This window comes from Cynocephalus volans, chromosome 1 (assembly GCF_027409185.1).
Source record: "Cynocephalus volans isolate mCynVol1 chromosome 1, mCynVol1.pri, whole genome shotgun sequence".
Classification (NCBI taxonomy): Eukaryota; Metazoa; Chordata; class Mammalia; order Dermoptera; family Cynocephalidae; genus Cynocephalus; species Cynocephalus volans.
Window position 1 is genome coordinate 296752837 of NC_084460.1, and position 15362 is coordinate 296768198.

The 15362-nt window shown below is 50.5% G+C and overlaps 1 protein-coding gene across 1 annotated transcript in view; it reads right to left on the bottom strand.

The window, feature by feature from the left end:
- SH3BP4 (SH3 domain binding protein 4) overlaps positions 1-13590 on the bottom strand; it is a 99135-nt gene extending 85545 nt beyond the window's left edge. The window contains exon 1 of the mRNA XM_063107061.1: positions 13426-13590. The gene's annotated coding sequence lies outside the window, so the exon portion shown is untranslated. The remainder of the gene's footprint in view (positions 1-13425) is intronic.
- Between the last annotated feature and the right edge of the window lie 1772 nt (positions 13591-15362).

A 15362-nucleotide genomic window follows, 5' to 3' on the forward strand; every position in this document is an offset into this window, starting at 1 on the left:
CCGATGGGGGACACGGGATCAGTCTGATGGGAGCAACGTCAGTATTGTTGTGCTAAGGTCATGTGTAGAGAAGCGCAAGGACAGAGAAACTGCAGGGCTGAAAGGAGAGTTCATGGCTGCAGAGGGGAGATTCCCAAGGCAGGTGGGCCAGGGATGGCAAAGTGTCAGGTGCCCTGGGGGGAGAAGATAACGACCCCTGCCCCTGCTGCGTAGCTCCATGCCCTCTTGGTGCTGGGGTCTCTCCCCACATTCTTCAGCCTTGGCTCCTGCTGCTGGACTGGACTCACAGTCCCCCTAAGATGACCCACCTGCTATCACCTGCCCACCCTCCCATCTCACCTGAGACCTCAGGGTCCCTGCCTCCCCAACGCTCCTCCCCGCAATGCTCCTTGGTCTGGTTCCAATAAGCGCCTTGTTCACCTGGAATTTGAAGACCTGGCACCCAGCGTGGGGCAGGAACCGTATAATGATTAGACAGTCTGGACTGAGATCCCAGCTTCTGCACTTCCCAGCTCAGACAAGCCCCTTCGCTGTTTGGTGCCTTAGTTTCCCTACTTGTTAAACACAGATGGTAAGAGTCCCTCCCCTCCTATGCGTTGTAAGGCTGAAGAGTTTATAGATAAAGCACAGAAGACTCTGGAAGGCCCACAGCAAAAGCCCTATTACTGTTATTATACAGAGCATACTATGTGTGTTATGCATGAACACACCACAAGAATCAGAAGGAGAAAGGGAATACACAAAATAATTTGTTAGCAAAGTGGGATCACATATTTTTAATACTTCTGTTATCAAGTACAATGTTAGCTTAATTGAGCAAAGCTTTTGTACATTCTCTGCCAGACAGGCGACATTCACTTTAGTTTGATACCAGGGCTATTACAATGACTTTATTTCTGAAGTTTCTTTTGTTTTTTTTTTAAAGATGACTGGTAAGGGGATCTTAACCCTTGACTTGGTGTTGTCAGCACCACGCTCTCCCAAATGAGATAACCGGCCTTCCCTATATAGGGATCGGAACCCATGGCCTTGGTCTTATCAGCACCACACTCTCTCAAGTGAGCCACGGTCTGGCCCTTATTTCTGAAGTTTCTGAGGACTCTTATAATTCAAAGGAAGATAAGAGAATCAGAATGGTATCAAAGGCACAGGCATCCTCAAATGCAGAATGTGAAAGTCACATAAAATAAAAACAATATGTGGTGCCTTGTACCTATCTACAAACCCCTCTGCTAATATCCAGGCCTGAGTTTACTCCTGGTATTCTCAGATACTCCCTGTGTCCAGAGACACATTAACTGTCCTCTTGGCTTCAGTGTCATCCTCAGTAAAATGCAAACACCACCATTTACACCGCTCGGTTTTCCTGAGGACTAGATGAGGGAAAGGACCTAGAACTGTACAGCGACTGCCCGCAGGTGCTTTACAAACAGAAAACTTCCCTTTCTCCTCTTTTCTCCCAAAACAGTTTAAATTTAAAGTTTACTTTGTTTCCTTAAAGAAATGTGCGGAGAGTGGGCTGGGCAGGAGAAGACCATCCAGAAGCTCACTGGGCGGGATCTCTTACCCAAACAGCAGCTGCTACATCCGTACATTCCCTTCCAGGCCCCCTGTGCAGGCTCTCCCAAGCTGCCCATTTGCAATTCTTAGCAGGACAATCTGAAGGTAAAGGACAAACACATACAACCTGACATATTCAAAGTCACACTCCTGCAAGTTTTTCCCATAATCTCTAATGAACAATCCTCTGCTAAAGCAGTAAACCTGCATTTTGTCCTGAACGCACTGCTCACCTGTTACGACCTCCCAACAGTGTCCACCACGGGAACCACCGCTCTTCTCTCCATTTTCCTGCTCAAAATAACCCCTCTTTTTCTTCTCAGAATAATAATCAGATGCCCAGTTTAGCAAGCAGCCAATTTCTAGACAATTTCACTAACGACAAAATATCGGTTTACAACATCATTTGCCAGCTTTTCATTATTTCCTTTTAACCTTGAAAAAGTCAAGGTTTTGCTCTGAGCATGTGGAGGACGGCTGGCTTTCCTATTGGAGCCAGAGGCTGCATTCAAGTTTCCCCAGAAGTAGAAATGGGATTAGCCAGGTTAATGTGGGTTAAACAGAGAAATCTCCCCAGATGGCCAGTCAGCTGCACCTTCTCAGCAGTTCAGTGTAGGGCACAGGGAAGGCGACTGTCAGAGGGGGCTGACCGCCCAGCCTGGGGAGTGTTGGAAACTGACGATGAAAGCCAGGGTGCACCTTGACTGCTGACCCCACAGCGGGGGACAGCCACCTTCCAAGGGGAGTCAGGGGTTCAGCTAGCTGGGGAGAGGTGCTGCAGTGTGGTTTTAACTGGGAAATCTCCGCTTCTTCAACACCTTTTTCTCTCTGTGATTTTAAAATGCCATGACTCCTTTAATAAACCAGCTGTCAGTTTAGTTTCCAAACTGTCATTTTTGGTAGTAAAAGTAACTTTTAAAAAACTGTACAGAGTGGTCATTTCATCAGGAGCTGAACTTATGAGAACTTCACAATAAGCCCGAGGGAGAAGTAGCACGTGTGGGTCACATATGCGGAGTCAAGGGCGTCCTGGGCGGCGAGCTCAACTCAGCTGCAGGGGTGCCGAGGACCAGCTGCGGCCTATCAGGTCATCCCCTGGCTGCGTCACCTCCCTGACCCCTTTCAAGTCATACTCTCATGTCTAACCGAGTCTTTCCAGTGCTCTTAGATAAAAGTTCAAAGCTGATCGTAGCCCATAAGGACCTGTCCAATCCAGCCACCTGCCTCTGGCATCCCTCCCAGGTGCTCCCAGAAGGAAAGCTGTCACCACTATGTCCCTCTTCTGGTTCCCTGAACTCACCAAGCCACCTGCCCGGAACCCAACCACCCACCACCCCCCAAAATCCCCGTGAGCACCCACCCAATTCCTGGCCTGCTCATTCCTTCAGGTCCCCTCAATTAGGGGGCTTCTTTGGGGAGCCTTCCTGACCCCAGTGCAGCCTCCTGGACCCTGGCCTCCTCCCCTGTACACTTCAATACCCTTTCTCTTCCGCAAGGCAGCAGAGGCTGTCTCTGGAGGTCTCCCCATCACCCCTACCCGGCATGCAGTGGGGGCTCAGTAGCACATGAGGGAATGAATGGATTAAAGTTACAAAAAGAGTTGGCTCTCAGCCTCTTTGAGTGAGTGAAGATGTACCTGTACTCGGAACAAACAACCAGAGCTCATGAGCGGTCCTCCTGCCTTTCCGGGAGCCTGAGGCGCCTGGGCATGCCAGCCAGTCCTTCCCCCTCATCACCAGGATTTTACAAGGTGCCCAAAGTGCTGCCTCATGGTACCAATAGGTGCATGACTCACAGACACTGCGGGTGCCAAGACCAGAGGAAGCAGCCAGCCCCTTTGCAAAACCATGCTCAGGAGACTGGCCAAAAAATATTCCACCCATAAATTAGTTTTCCTCTCTTGCTGGAATGAAGAAGCTCTGTGACACCAGACCGCAGTTAGAAATCAAAATTACAGCCTTACCATCATCAGACGGTATTCAGAACTTTCTCCTCTTAATAAACCCTGAGGTCCTGAGCCAAGTATGTGGTGAGCCACTACCAGGTGCCAGACAAAACTGCAGCTTGTCACAGTGGATCAAGTGGCCCAGCCCCACAAATCACCACTGACACCCACGACAGCACGGCCCTGGAGAAGCTTGACACCATGGTTGTGAAGCTGGATGCACGGAAATCATCAATTATCCCCTTTTTAGAGGGAGCAGGCCCTGCAGACCTCTCAACAGAAATATCTCAGCACATTCCGGGGCACATTAGGATCTGGACAAGCAGAAACCAATTCCACCAAAACAGGGTGCCGGCCAGCAAGTACACCGGTCTTAAAGCGCACCAAGTTTTATATGACAAATTTAGAAACTCTTCCCCGTGTCACTCCCTTCTGAAGTTATTTTCTTAGTGGCGATTACACATTCACTCACTGAACAATGAAGATAATGAAAAGTTCTTTATAGATTTTAAGCACAATAAAAATAATAAAAATAAATAAAAGATTCATCCCAAGAAGAAACAACATGTATTGAAGGATGCAAGTATCAAAGATGTTCACTGCAGTGCTGTATATAATTCTAAAATAACTGGGAACTGTCCACTCATAAGCACTGGTTAAATAAACAGGGTACATACCTATACAAATCTGACATTAAAAGTAAGGATGCAAATCTGTATTTACGTCAACAAGAGTTTTAGATAAGAAGCTGTTTTTTAAAAGCATATTATTCATTCAACAAATACTTATTGAAAAATTACTATGAGCCAGGTATGCAGGGAAGTCCCATTGCATCACCCTGTTTTTATTTGGAAGATCTATATTTACATGTGAAAATATCTGAAAGAGGGAGGTGGGGATAATTGGGTGGGGGACACAGGGTACAAAGCAATTTCTGGTAATGGGTACGCTGTCTGTAGAAATCTGGCCCTCACATCATGCCACGAGGGGTAACAATCAGTTTTGTATCTCATGAATATTCATAATAAAATAAATAAAAAATAAAAAGAAAATAATCTGAAAAACTCACACAATAACATCCAGAGTAGTTATGGCGGGTGGGAGAATTCCACTGATGTGAACTTTTTCTCCATTTACATTTTCTAATGTTTCTAAAATGAAAGTAATGTGATTACTTGAGTAATAAAAGAAACTTAAGTGGAAAGAGATTTTTAAAAGAAGAAAGAAAAATCACAAGAAACTACTCCACAAACAATTCATGTAACAAGAAAGTACTTATACTGGACACAAGATGGTTATCACCCCCCACCCTCCAAGTAGTCGGGGCAGGTAAGGACCTCTTGCAAACACAGGCATAGAGGCCTCCAGCAACCTGCATTGGTCCTTCTATGCTACCAGCTAGAGCCACACCTGACTTCAGGTCTGGGGACTGGAGTGCAACCTAGGGTCTCACCACATATATCTTCCTCATCCTCCTGGGAACTCAAGGAATGGGGCAAGGTAAGCATGGAATGTCTACACTTGGTGCAGACATAAGGGATACGTCACGCCCCTAGTTCACACCTGCACACTTTTTAAAGGTCACATTGATCCCCTAAAAATACCAAACCCCTACACTCCATTCAATTCAGATGCTGAGACATCACGAGAATGCTCTATTTACTCAATATTTAAGAACAAACTACAGTGCATGCGCACCAGACTCAAAAGAGGCCAAAAGTTGTGAACTCTCCATGCTGGTAAATATAAGGCCCCCAAACCAAGGCGAGATGACGATGCCAGCAAATCCACAGCGAACAACCTGGTGCATTTCATGTGCTCTCACTTACAGCTCACAACTCCAGAAGGTATCACTTTTGCAGATCAGAAAGCTGAGCCTCAGAGAAGTCCCCAAAATTCGCCAAAGTTCAAAACAGGAAGTAAACAAACCAAAACTCGGAACACAAGTGTGTACTGCCACGGAGCCCCTGGCTCCTTCCCACTGTGATGCCTCCCAAAACGAAACAGACCCCAGCAAAGGGCCATTGGAGATGCCATTGGGAAAAGGACCTTCTCATACTCGTCTGTGAAAACGTCATTTCAGCTACTGTTCTCCCACAGTGGCTTAGGTATAAAAGACAGTTATGTTAGGAGAATATGATAGCTAGTTGGTCAATTAATTCTTCATAAGGACATTCCTCAATATGACCATTTTCAGTTGTGCCTGACACAGGGAAAAGTCCCATAAAAACCAGAGAATCTGAAACCACAGAAATATTCCTATGTTAAAAAGTGCCACTGAGTATTTTAAGTGTGTGTGCACAGTATGCGCACGTATGTCCCCAAATAGTAACATATACTTTCCCCCTAACTGAACAGTTCTGAAATCACAGGTGGTCTTTGATAACCAGCCAGTGACTGATCTGATGTCACTCTCCTGTGGCCACCCTCCAACACGGAGATGGGACCAAAATTTGAAATTTTGTTTTCCTAGCCCCACATTATCAAGGTGAAATATCCAATGGCTGCCAACCAGTACAAGACAGGAATATGGCATTCCTCTGGTGAACATTTTAAATACACTTCCGAAACCAAAAAACAAAAACAACTTTTGAGAGAGGCTACTCGGCACAGGGATAAGTAGGAAAAGTGAGACCAGACCACAGCAGTAAGGACCATGACTATATTTTTATTTAGTAGCACTGCCTTCAGGAACATCTGCTGAGCTGCACTGGGCCACAGACCCGGGGCCCAGCATCCTGCATGAATTAGTAATGTGTTAGCTCCAACTATCTTCAGTTAGATTTGAACACAGGACCTTGATTCTCCATTCACGCATGGGACACATCCAAATATTTGATCTCACCTGCCCATCAAGGCTATGAATCTTAGGGTGATTTTGAAATGTTTAAATGTACTTGCATTTTTAGGTTATTCCGTTTACCTCTTTGTCATAAAGCTATTAAAAATTCAAATCCTTTCCCGAAGGGCAATAGTGTAAAATAGGTAAACAAAGGCAAGGTAAACCTATCTGGATTAAAAGTTCAATTGCATGGAACTATGGGAATGGCCGTATTTATAAAGTAAGCATTATAAATGCCAGCATTTATAAAGTAAGCTGATTATTATTCATAGGCCAGAATTCTTAAAGCCAGCAATTACTGCAGTCATATATTGTAAGTTTTAAACTGTCAAGATGTCTAAGAAGAGGATATGAGTTGTCGCTATGTGGTTGTATGAAGTCACCACCCTAGGCCCGCCCCTCTCTGCCAGTTCTTTCATTCACTGGGATATTGTCTGTAAATCCTACAGGGCACGGAGGATACAGATGATAAAATGCACCCCACCCCCAAGTGGGACAGCTGTCTGGTGGGTCACAGACAAGTAAGGAAGCTGGACAGAGTCCAACACCGGTGCAGGGCCAGCTCCTGACCTCAGGGAGTCGGGAGAGGTCTGCCTGGGAAGGGAGCCTGAACTGGGCCTGGAAGGGCAAATGCGTCCCATGAAGTGGGTCTGAAGGACCGATGAGTCCCCCAGCCAGCCCTCCACAAAGGCTGGTGGGAAAAAGTTGCAGACATGCACCCTGAAAAGGCATTTGGGGCAGTTCTTTTTGCCAGCTGCTCCCGATGACCCGTCCCTTCCCTCATGGCACCTGCAGCCAATTCCTTGGGACCCTCTATCCCACTGCTCCATGCCAGGTCAGCCCCCCCAACAGGCCTCCCCACCCCAAGAATTCCAGGGCCTCTGGCCCCAACCCTGGCTCACTTCTGCCATCCTGTCTCCACACCCTCCAATGACAGTCTTTACTTCTTTTATCACTAACATTCTTCTAAGTGGCCTCTGCTATGTGTTCCCTTATTTCTTCTAGAAGTTTCCCCCCTATCACATTTACAAGGTTCTTACAGACCAAACCCAGAGGCCTCCAGTTCTCCAGGTCTTCATTTCTCTGTGCCATCATTACCCAGAATTGTCCTGTTTGCATGGGGCTCTCACCTGCTCCTCCACACACACCGTGACTTTCTCTTCCTTGGCTTCAGGGACACACACAGCACTCCTGCCCCCATCTCCAGCGGCTTCTTCATGGGCTCTCCCTTAGCCATCATGGGGGGACCCAGAAACGTGATCCTGGCCCTGCCTCTCACACTCAAAGCTCCCATGGGGGAGCTCCTCCACACTCATGGCTCCAACTCTAAGGAAATGAGCCCGAGCTTCCCTCTCTCAAATGCTCCTTTTCTGACCAGCACTGCAGACTCTGAGAGCGAGCCCCCCCTGAAATTCTGCACCCCAGGGGCCTGGCTTGCCTCTTTCCGGTCCCCTAACCAAGACCAGCTCTGAGGCTGAGTGACAGTTCCCTCCCACAGGCTTACTGCCTCCTAAGAGAGCTCTCCCATTTAAAAATGATTTTACTGCTAATTATGATGGAGAAAAAATAATCAGCTTATGTGTGCGACCAAGCTCAAGGACTCTTACAAAGTCCTCAGCTACGGTCCTTAGCGGTCGAGTTTCTCTTTTCTCCACTTGGGTGGTCCTGGGAAGCCCTTCTGGACTCCCACTCTCTGCTTTAACATCGAGTTCAGCTCATGACATCCACCCAAGGAGACATCTGCCTTGCTCCATCCACACCCCATCTCCCTTCCGTGAACACCCTTCACCTTTCTAGCAACCAAGGCAAAACAAGGCAAGTCAACCACCATCCATGGAGAAAGACCACTGGAGTCAGATGGTTGACAGCTGGGAAGATCAGACCTCTGGCCACCTCTCCCAAGATCCAGCACTTCCTCACATGCTCGAGCCTTCTGCAGAAAAACTTCCCTCGCTCCACAGGAGAAGTCTCAACTCCTGGGCCTCAAACACGGGGTGTGCCAGGCCCAGCCCCCAACTGCCTCTCCCACTTTCTTCTTACACAAGTTCATCACCACATCAGTGCTGTTCAGCCTGTATACACATTAGAAGTACCTATGGGGCTTTTAAAAATTACAGACTTCTGGCCCCACACTCAGAGATTCGCATTCAATTGGGGGAGGGTCCTAGTAATTTTGTTCATTGTTTTGGGTGTTTTCTTGACACTTCCTGGTGAATTTAATGTGCAGTCTGAGTTTTGAAGCATTCTACTCTTGCAGGCCAAATTAGGTTACTCAGTGACACCCAAAGCCTTTTCCAGCAGTGCTTCTAAGCAGACGTGGACCCAGATGAAGCTAGGCAATTATCTCATCCATTATATAAGAGGGCTCGGGCCAGGGGCTCAGAGCAGTGACAAGTTGCCAGCTCATATTGGCTCACACAGATTGTTAAATATTTGGTAATGTTGCCAGCCCATACTGGTGGTTTGAAATCAGCCACGGTGAGAGTATTTACACCACGGAAATTGGCAGGTGCTACAATCTAGGCAGTCTTTTTCCTCATAGAGCAGGTTTACCAGCACACTGCTAGCTGAGGGACCTCCTATACTGGAGAAGCTAGAAAAGCTGCCAGCTGCCTTTCAGGCCTGCAGACTTTAGTAGCCTTCACATTCACGAGAATGGGGCAGGGTTTTCCTATCAGTTTCGCAGACTTAGTGGGGAGGAGATTTAATAAGAATTTGGAACCATAAAATCCTTTCAAAGGAAGTATTCTTTTCAGAAGAGTAGGGCTATCAGGCATCAGCATAGAAAAGTTGCCCCAAGACAAGTTTTTATTGAGTAGATAAGAATAATCTCATTAGTAAGTCATTTATTTGATTGTAAATAGGAAGGTGGAACCCTTATCTTAACATTTATTTAACAGCCTTCCTATAATCTCCATGTTATTCTAGTGATCTCATCTGCCCCAAATACCCTCTTCTATAAGGACAGTCTTCATACCAGATCCTGTCTGAGTTATCCCAACTTCAAAATTGCAATCTGCCAAATAAATCAAGCTTTGCCCTGCAGACAGGGTGAGCCGCTGGCTTCCGGAACAAAGGTACAAACCAGCTGCCTTCCATTTGGGCCGAGAAGGTTTCGCAGGTTTTAAAGATTTCATCGCCTTCAGAGTACGAGCTGTTTTATAACTGTGGAAGAGAGAGAGACAGGCACCCTGCTATTTTCATGCCTGTGTCTTAATGTTCCCAACATGCATGACTGAGAGCCGTTTGTTCCTTTAATTTTCAGACACCGGGAGACATGCTTAAGAGCTCTGGACAGAGCCAGGTTCAAGGAAGTCCCAGCGCAAGCACTCACTCAACTATTAGGTTGCAGGAATTATTTAAATTCTCATGGCTTCCCTGTAAAATGAAACCCTCTCACTTACCGTGAAGATTCGGAAGTATGCTTACGCCCTCAAGGAGTGATAACTATTTCTACCCCTTACACACCCCAAATCTTGAGTTAAATTTAATGCACAGTTCTACCCCCTCAAATCCACATTCGCTACTGATGGTTTAAGAAGGCATTGTTCACCTGGCAGATGGGAGACTGTGACGTTCTATATGGAATCTTACCCTTCCCTCCTTAAAAGACACCACTCATACCTTTTATTTCTAAAACACATTCTGCATTCCCTTGCCTTCTAAAGACCAATCGCTGACACCCTGTCCCCTACGAGCTAGCCATGACTGCATAAGGTGCTGAGTTATGTAACACATGGATGCCCTAGGGGTCCACTGAGTAGCTGGCTCAGGCCTCCTGGAGGATACTGAATAAATAGCTGGATTGTTCCCTGGGTGTTTGGAGGCTTGGTGAATTATTCTTCTGTCATTCTTCTATAGGGTGGTGGCAGAATGTGGGACTTCCATTGTGCAAATAGCTGGGGTGACAGGAGACACAGCTCGGACCCGAGTATAAACACGGTGGCAGAGGCTCCGCTCCCCATCAGGAGCAAGCCAGCCAGTGCACTCGGTGAAGTCTATTTAGCTGCTCGGTGACCTTTCTGATTCCTGGTTGTCAGCCAGGACCTTGGGACAAAGAAGTCCTGGTGCCCATCTCCAGGGCCTTAGGAAATGTCCCAAGGACCTGACTCCAATTCTCAGAAGAAAAACTGCAACACAGTCCAATTCAGGTGTAGAATTTTAAAATAATGAAGCTAAGGGAACCCCACATGGCTTCCACCTGCTAAATAGCAGCTTCTATTTGGTCAAAACAAGGCTGGGGCCTCCAACAGGGAAATGAGAAGATGATGCCCAGAGCCAAGGATGAGCTCAACAGGGACTGAACTCCGCGTTCCTAACCTTGCAGGGTCAAGTGCTCCAGAGAGACACGGAGTGAAGAGGGGTGGCCTCCTACCTGGGAAGAGAGAGCACACACACCTCCCACACAAAGCCAGGGGAGCCAAGGCTCTTAACTGGCCTGGATCCGAGGATTTAAACCCAGAAGCGCCTCCTCGGACTCAAGGGCGTAAACCCCATTCACAATTTGCATATCTTATTATCAGACTAGAAACCAACATTAAAATAAGAAAGTCTGCTCAAACGGCCCAGAGGGAAACAATTCCAGGCTGCTCGATGAGCAAACACAAGGAAGAAACTCCAGGAAGGCAAGACTCCCCCTTGCTCCCTCTACCCAGAAAAATTAAAAGCACCATATTAACAGACAATGCACCGGTTAAGGACACTTATTTTATCCAGCCCACTTTCTGGGTCCCTCCAAAAACCCCCTATCTGAGCTGTGATCAGCCAACTAAGCATTGGTCAGATCAAAGTGTTAATGACAATAAAAAAATGAAACTATCAAATGGCGAACTGGTGGAGCTCAGGAGACCTGTCACGGAAAGATGATCTTCCACCCTGGTTGCTTTGGGGGGAGGGGGTTGGGGACAAGAGGCAATCTGTGAGTCACCTCTCCCTACATGGGCTTTGGTATGTGGAATTAACAGATGACATGAGACCCTAATAATTGTTTTATAAGGTCACTGAAGTGTGGTGCCTGAGTCTTGGGATAACAGGAAACAAAATTAAAGCTCACAGAAGCTTTTCAGACTTCTCCACGGCCAGGTCTCGGAGCTGGTCATTGTTCATTTAGTAAACAAGTGAGCTATAAAACAAATCCCAAGGAAGCCGGGTTTGTTCACTTTATGTGTCCTCCTAGAACTCACTGTTCCCTCTCGGATCAGCACGGACACAGCATTCCATAGATCAATGAGCAAGAGGCTGTGTGCAACTTCGGGCCACCTTAACATCAGTGCCCCCTGACTTTAGGAAATCCACCAACATGCAGAAAGCAGAGGTGGGGGAGGGGAGTTTCAGAGCACCAGCTCCTTCCAAACTCCCCACTTTGAGGGATTTTTGGCCTGGACCAGACTGCTGAGCAGCGAACCAGGAATGTTCTCCAGGCTCCATTCCTGGAGTCTGTTTCCTGGGCTGGATGGCCAGGTTGGAGGTTGCCTGTTTTATGTGATGACAGCAGCAACACAGAACAGCAAAATGCTCCCCAGCACCTTAAAGTACAGCCGCTGTCCATCCAAGGATGTCAAAACACTCTGCAAACCACCCATTAGTTTTTATGGTGGCCTGAGAAGCAGATTGAGAACCATTACCTTTATTTTTATGAGGTAAGAAGCCCAAACCATCGGGAGGGCAGAGAGGCATCAGGTCTCGCCCATCTCTCCATGTGGGCCCACAGATCTCGTGGAGAACCCCAGCTCATGGGAAAGGGGGCTCATGGCCAGCAGAAACTCTCCCTAGGTAGGGGCCAGGCCAAAAAAAAACCAAACTTTGGAGCTCAGAGACAATCATATTTGGAAGAGTGGGGAGGAGAGAGCTGCATAAAGGGATCTGGTTTAGGCAAGAAAGGCTCCAGTTGTAACTTAATGATTAAAGCTGCAAGGCTGAAACCCCAAGAATGTAAATATTGAAGGCTGGTTGGAACTGTGGGATCAGAGATGGTTTCTGTTTCGCTGTTTATATTTCTCTTTATTTCCACGTTTTCTGTTCTGAGCATACATTGCTTTTGTAATCAGAACGAAAGTTATGCAAACTTTATTACTATTACTGATAAATCACATAGTACCAATCTGCTGCACTAAGTTGTAAAGAACAAGCACGAATAAAATTCAGCAGTCTTCCTCTGCAAATCTCACTGATCCAGGAGGCTCCACAACCCTCTGCGCGCGCACAGAGCCCAGCCGGCTTTCCCGCGGCTCCTCCCGCGCGGCATCTCGGGGCGCCCAACACCCGGGTAGGGCCAGCGCGGGACGGCCCCCCAGGCTGCACGGCCGGCCCCGGCGAGGAGCGGCCGGACTCTAGGTCGGGGTGGCAGAGCCACCCCCACCGCGGAGCGGGCTTCGCGGTAAACATCACCTCGAGAACATGCCTCGACCCCGGCCGGTCCCACCCGCGGGCCGCCGGCGTTGTCACCTCGCTGCTGCTTGGACACCCGACCGCCAAGCCACAAACCGGAGTTTTCAATTTCATCCTCAAACCAGGGATCTCCAAAGAAGTTGAAATGTGCATTGTCACCAACAAGTTTAACCGGGGACCGCGGCTCTTCCTTTCCCCCAAAGCCCCGCCAGTGGGGCGCCCCGACCCCTCCACGACCTCCCCGTGTCCACGGCCCCCGACCCACGCCCCGCGAACGCGTCCAGTCGCCGAGGGGGGCCGCCCCGCAGGGCAGTGGCCCCTCGGGAAGTGGCCAGCGCCGGAGGGGAGACCTCCTGGGCTCACTCACGCAGGGGGCTCCGAGGGCGTCGCGGCGCTCTGAACCCCGGCCCCCGCCCGCCTTCATGGGGACGAACCGGGAGCCCCTGGAAGCCGCGAGGGGCGCGCCAGGCTGCCCCGAAACCGCCCCTCGCCAGCCGCGCCCGTGTACCCCCGGAGCCCCGGAGCCCCGAACTCAGGCGTCCGCAGGGGGTGAGAACCCGCCGAGCCCGCCTTGGCGCCGGCGAGCGAGGCCGGGCGCGGGCTGGAGGGCCGCAGGGGACCGGGTGCGCCGCCCGCCCGGCCCCGAGGGCCCCTCCGCGCGCTGCGCTCCCGCGCCGCCGCCGCCGCCTACCTGGCTCGCATGGCGTCCCCGCGGGCTCCCGCGGCTCTCCTCGTCGGCCGGCGGCTCGGCCAGGCCCGGGGCGCGCGCGGCTCCGCGGAACCACCGCGGCGGGGAGGTGCCGAGACGGCAGACGGAGCCCGGAGCGCTGGGCCCCCGCCTCGGCCGGCTGAGGGTGGTCCCGCGCCGGGGCGGGACCGCGGGAGGCGGGGCCCAGGGAGCGGAGGGGCGGGGCGGGACCCGAGTTGAGGCCGCCCAGGAGGCGGGGCGGGCGGGGGCCGGGCGCGGGCGGAGGGTGGTCCCCGCGCCGGGGCGGGGCCTCGGGCAGCGGGGGCGGGGCGGGCGCGCGGCGTCTGGGCAGAGCCGGGGCCGCCGGGAGGCTGGGCGCGGGCCGTGGGTGGCGCGGGCACGGGGCGGGCGCGGGGGCCGGGGGCGGTTCCCGGGGGGGGTCGGGCGGGGTGCCGGGGGATGGCGCGGGGCCCGGGGGCGGGTCCCGGGCGTGGGGCCGGGGGTTGGCGCCGCTCCTCCCGAGCCCTGGCGGGGATCCCGCCCGGGCGCCTCCTCCGCTTTCCCCTTCGGGCGCCGGCCCAGGGAACGGACCCCGGGCGCTTCCCGGATCTCGGTCCCTGGCACCGAGAGGATCTGGATGCGTCCTTCGATCGCGTCCTCCTGGCCGCGCTCTTGTACCCCGCGCACCCCGATCCTCCCACCCCTTCTCCTGGGACCCCTAGCGGGGACCCCTCGGGGAGGTTGGGCCCGCGAGCGGGCGCTCTGGATGCCGCCTGGGGCTGTGCCTGCTTCGGAGAACCTTGAAACACATTGTCGAGGACCGTGGAAGGAAGGCTGGGTGCGAGGCTGTGCGGGCAAGCGAAAAAGTTAACAAAAAAAAAGGCAGTCACGTTGAATATTGCAAAGGGTGGAGAGCTTCCTGCTAAGTAGATGCAAACCGAATACACGCGAAGGTCAGAGCCATTTACACTCGGTCTGACCGGGACGCTCCTGGGCTCCCGGCGCCTCCACGTGCCCGGCACGGAGCAGGCGCGCCCTAAACGCTCAGTGAACGCACGCACCGCTCACTGTGCGGCAGGACCTCTGCATGACTGACAGTCCTCAGAAGTCCCGCACTTGGCTAATCTCATTAGTGCCTTTTACACATGGGTCAGCTGAAGCCCGGAGGGTTGACTTGCCACCCAGAGGGGTGGTAGAACCAGGAGTCCACAGGCTGGGCTCTAACCACTGTACTACGGCCAGCCCCCCGCAATGCAGAGCCCAGGAGAAAGCACAGGTCAGGTCTTTACGGGGGAAGAAGCTAACGTTTGTTCTTCGGGTCCAGAGCTAGACACACACTGAGTCAGTCCGTTACCCCTGAGGCAGATATTGTTCCCATTTTAAAGGTGACTTTAGACATTAATACACTGTATCACGATCACATGGGGCGTGTCAGAGTTTGTAATCGAGCCCCGGATTTTCAGACTCCCAAGCCCTTGCCGCTCCCTCTTGGAATTTGGAATTTTCCTAAGGAATCTGGTTTTCTACCACTCGATTTGAAGTTCATGTTGCATTTTCAGGAGACACAGATAGATAGAGACATGAATCTAGGGCTCAGGAAAGGGTGGAGATTGGTGTTCTGATTTCGGTGTCATCTTTTTGTAGATAATTGAATTCATGAAAATGGATACAATTACCCCTAAAATGTATGCTGCACATTTTAAACGGAGGCAGTGACCACAAGGGTCAGGGGGAGGAAGCAGAGAAGCCTCAATAGTGCTTAAGTCTCTGGCACATTAATTTGCCTCTCTGCGACTCAGTTTCCTATATGAGAATGTAAATTAAATGCAGCATGTACAGTGCTCAGCAGAATGCATGGTGCAATAGTAGCATTTTAGCTACTATTATTAACTGTTGTCCCAAATGACTAACATCCATACCATGTAAAGGAAAAAAATGCC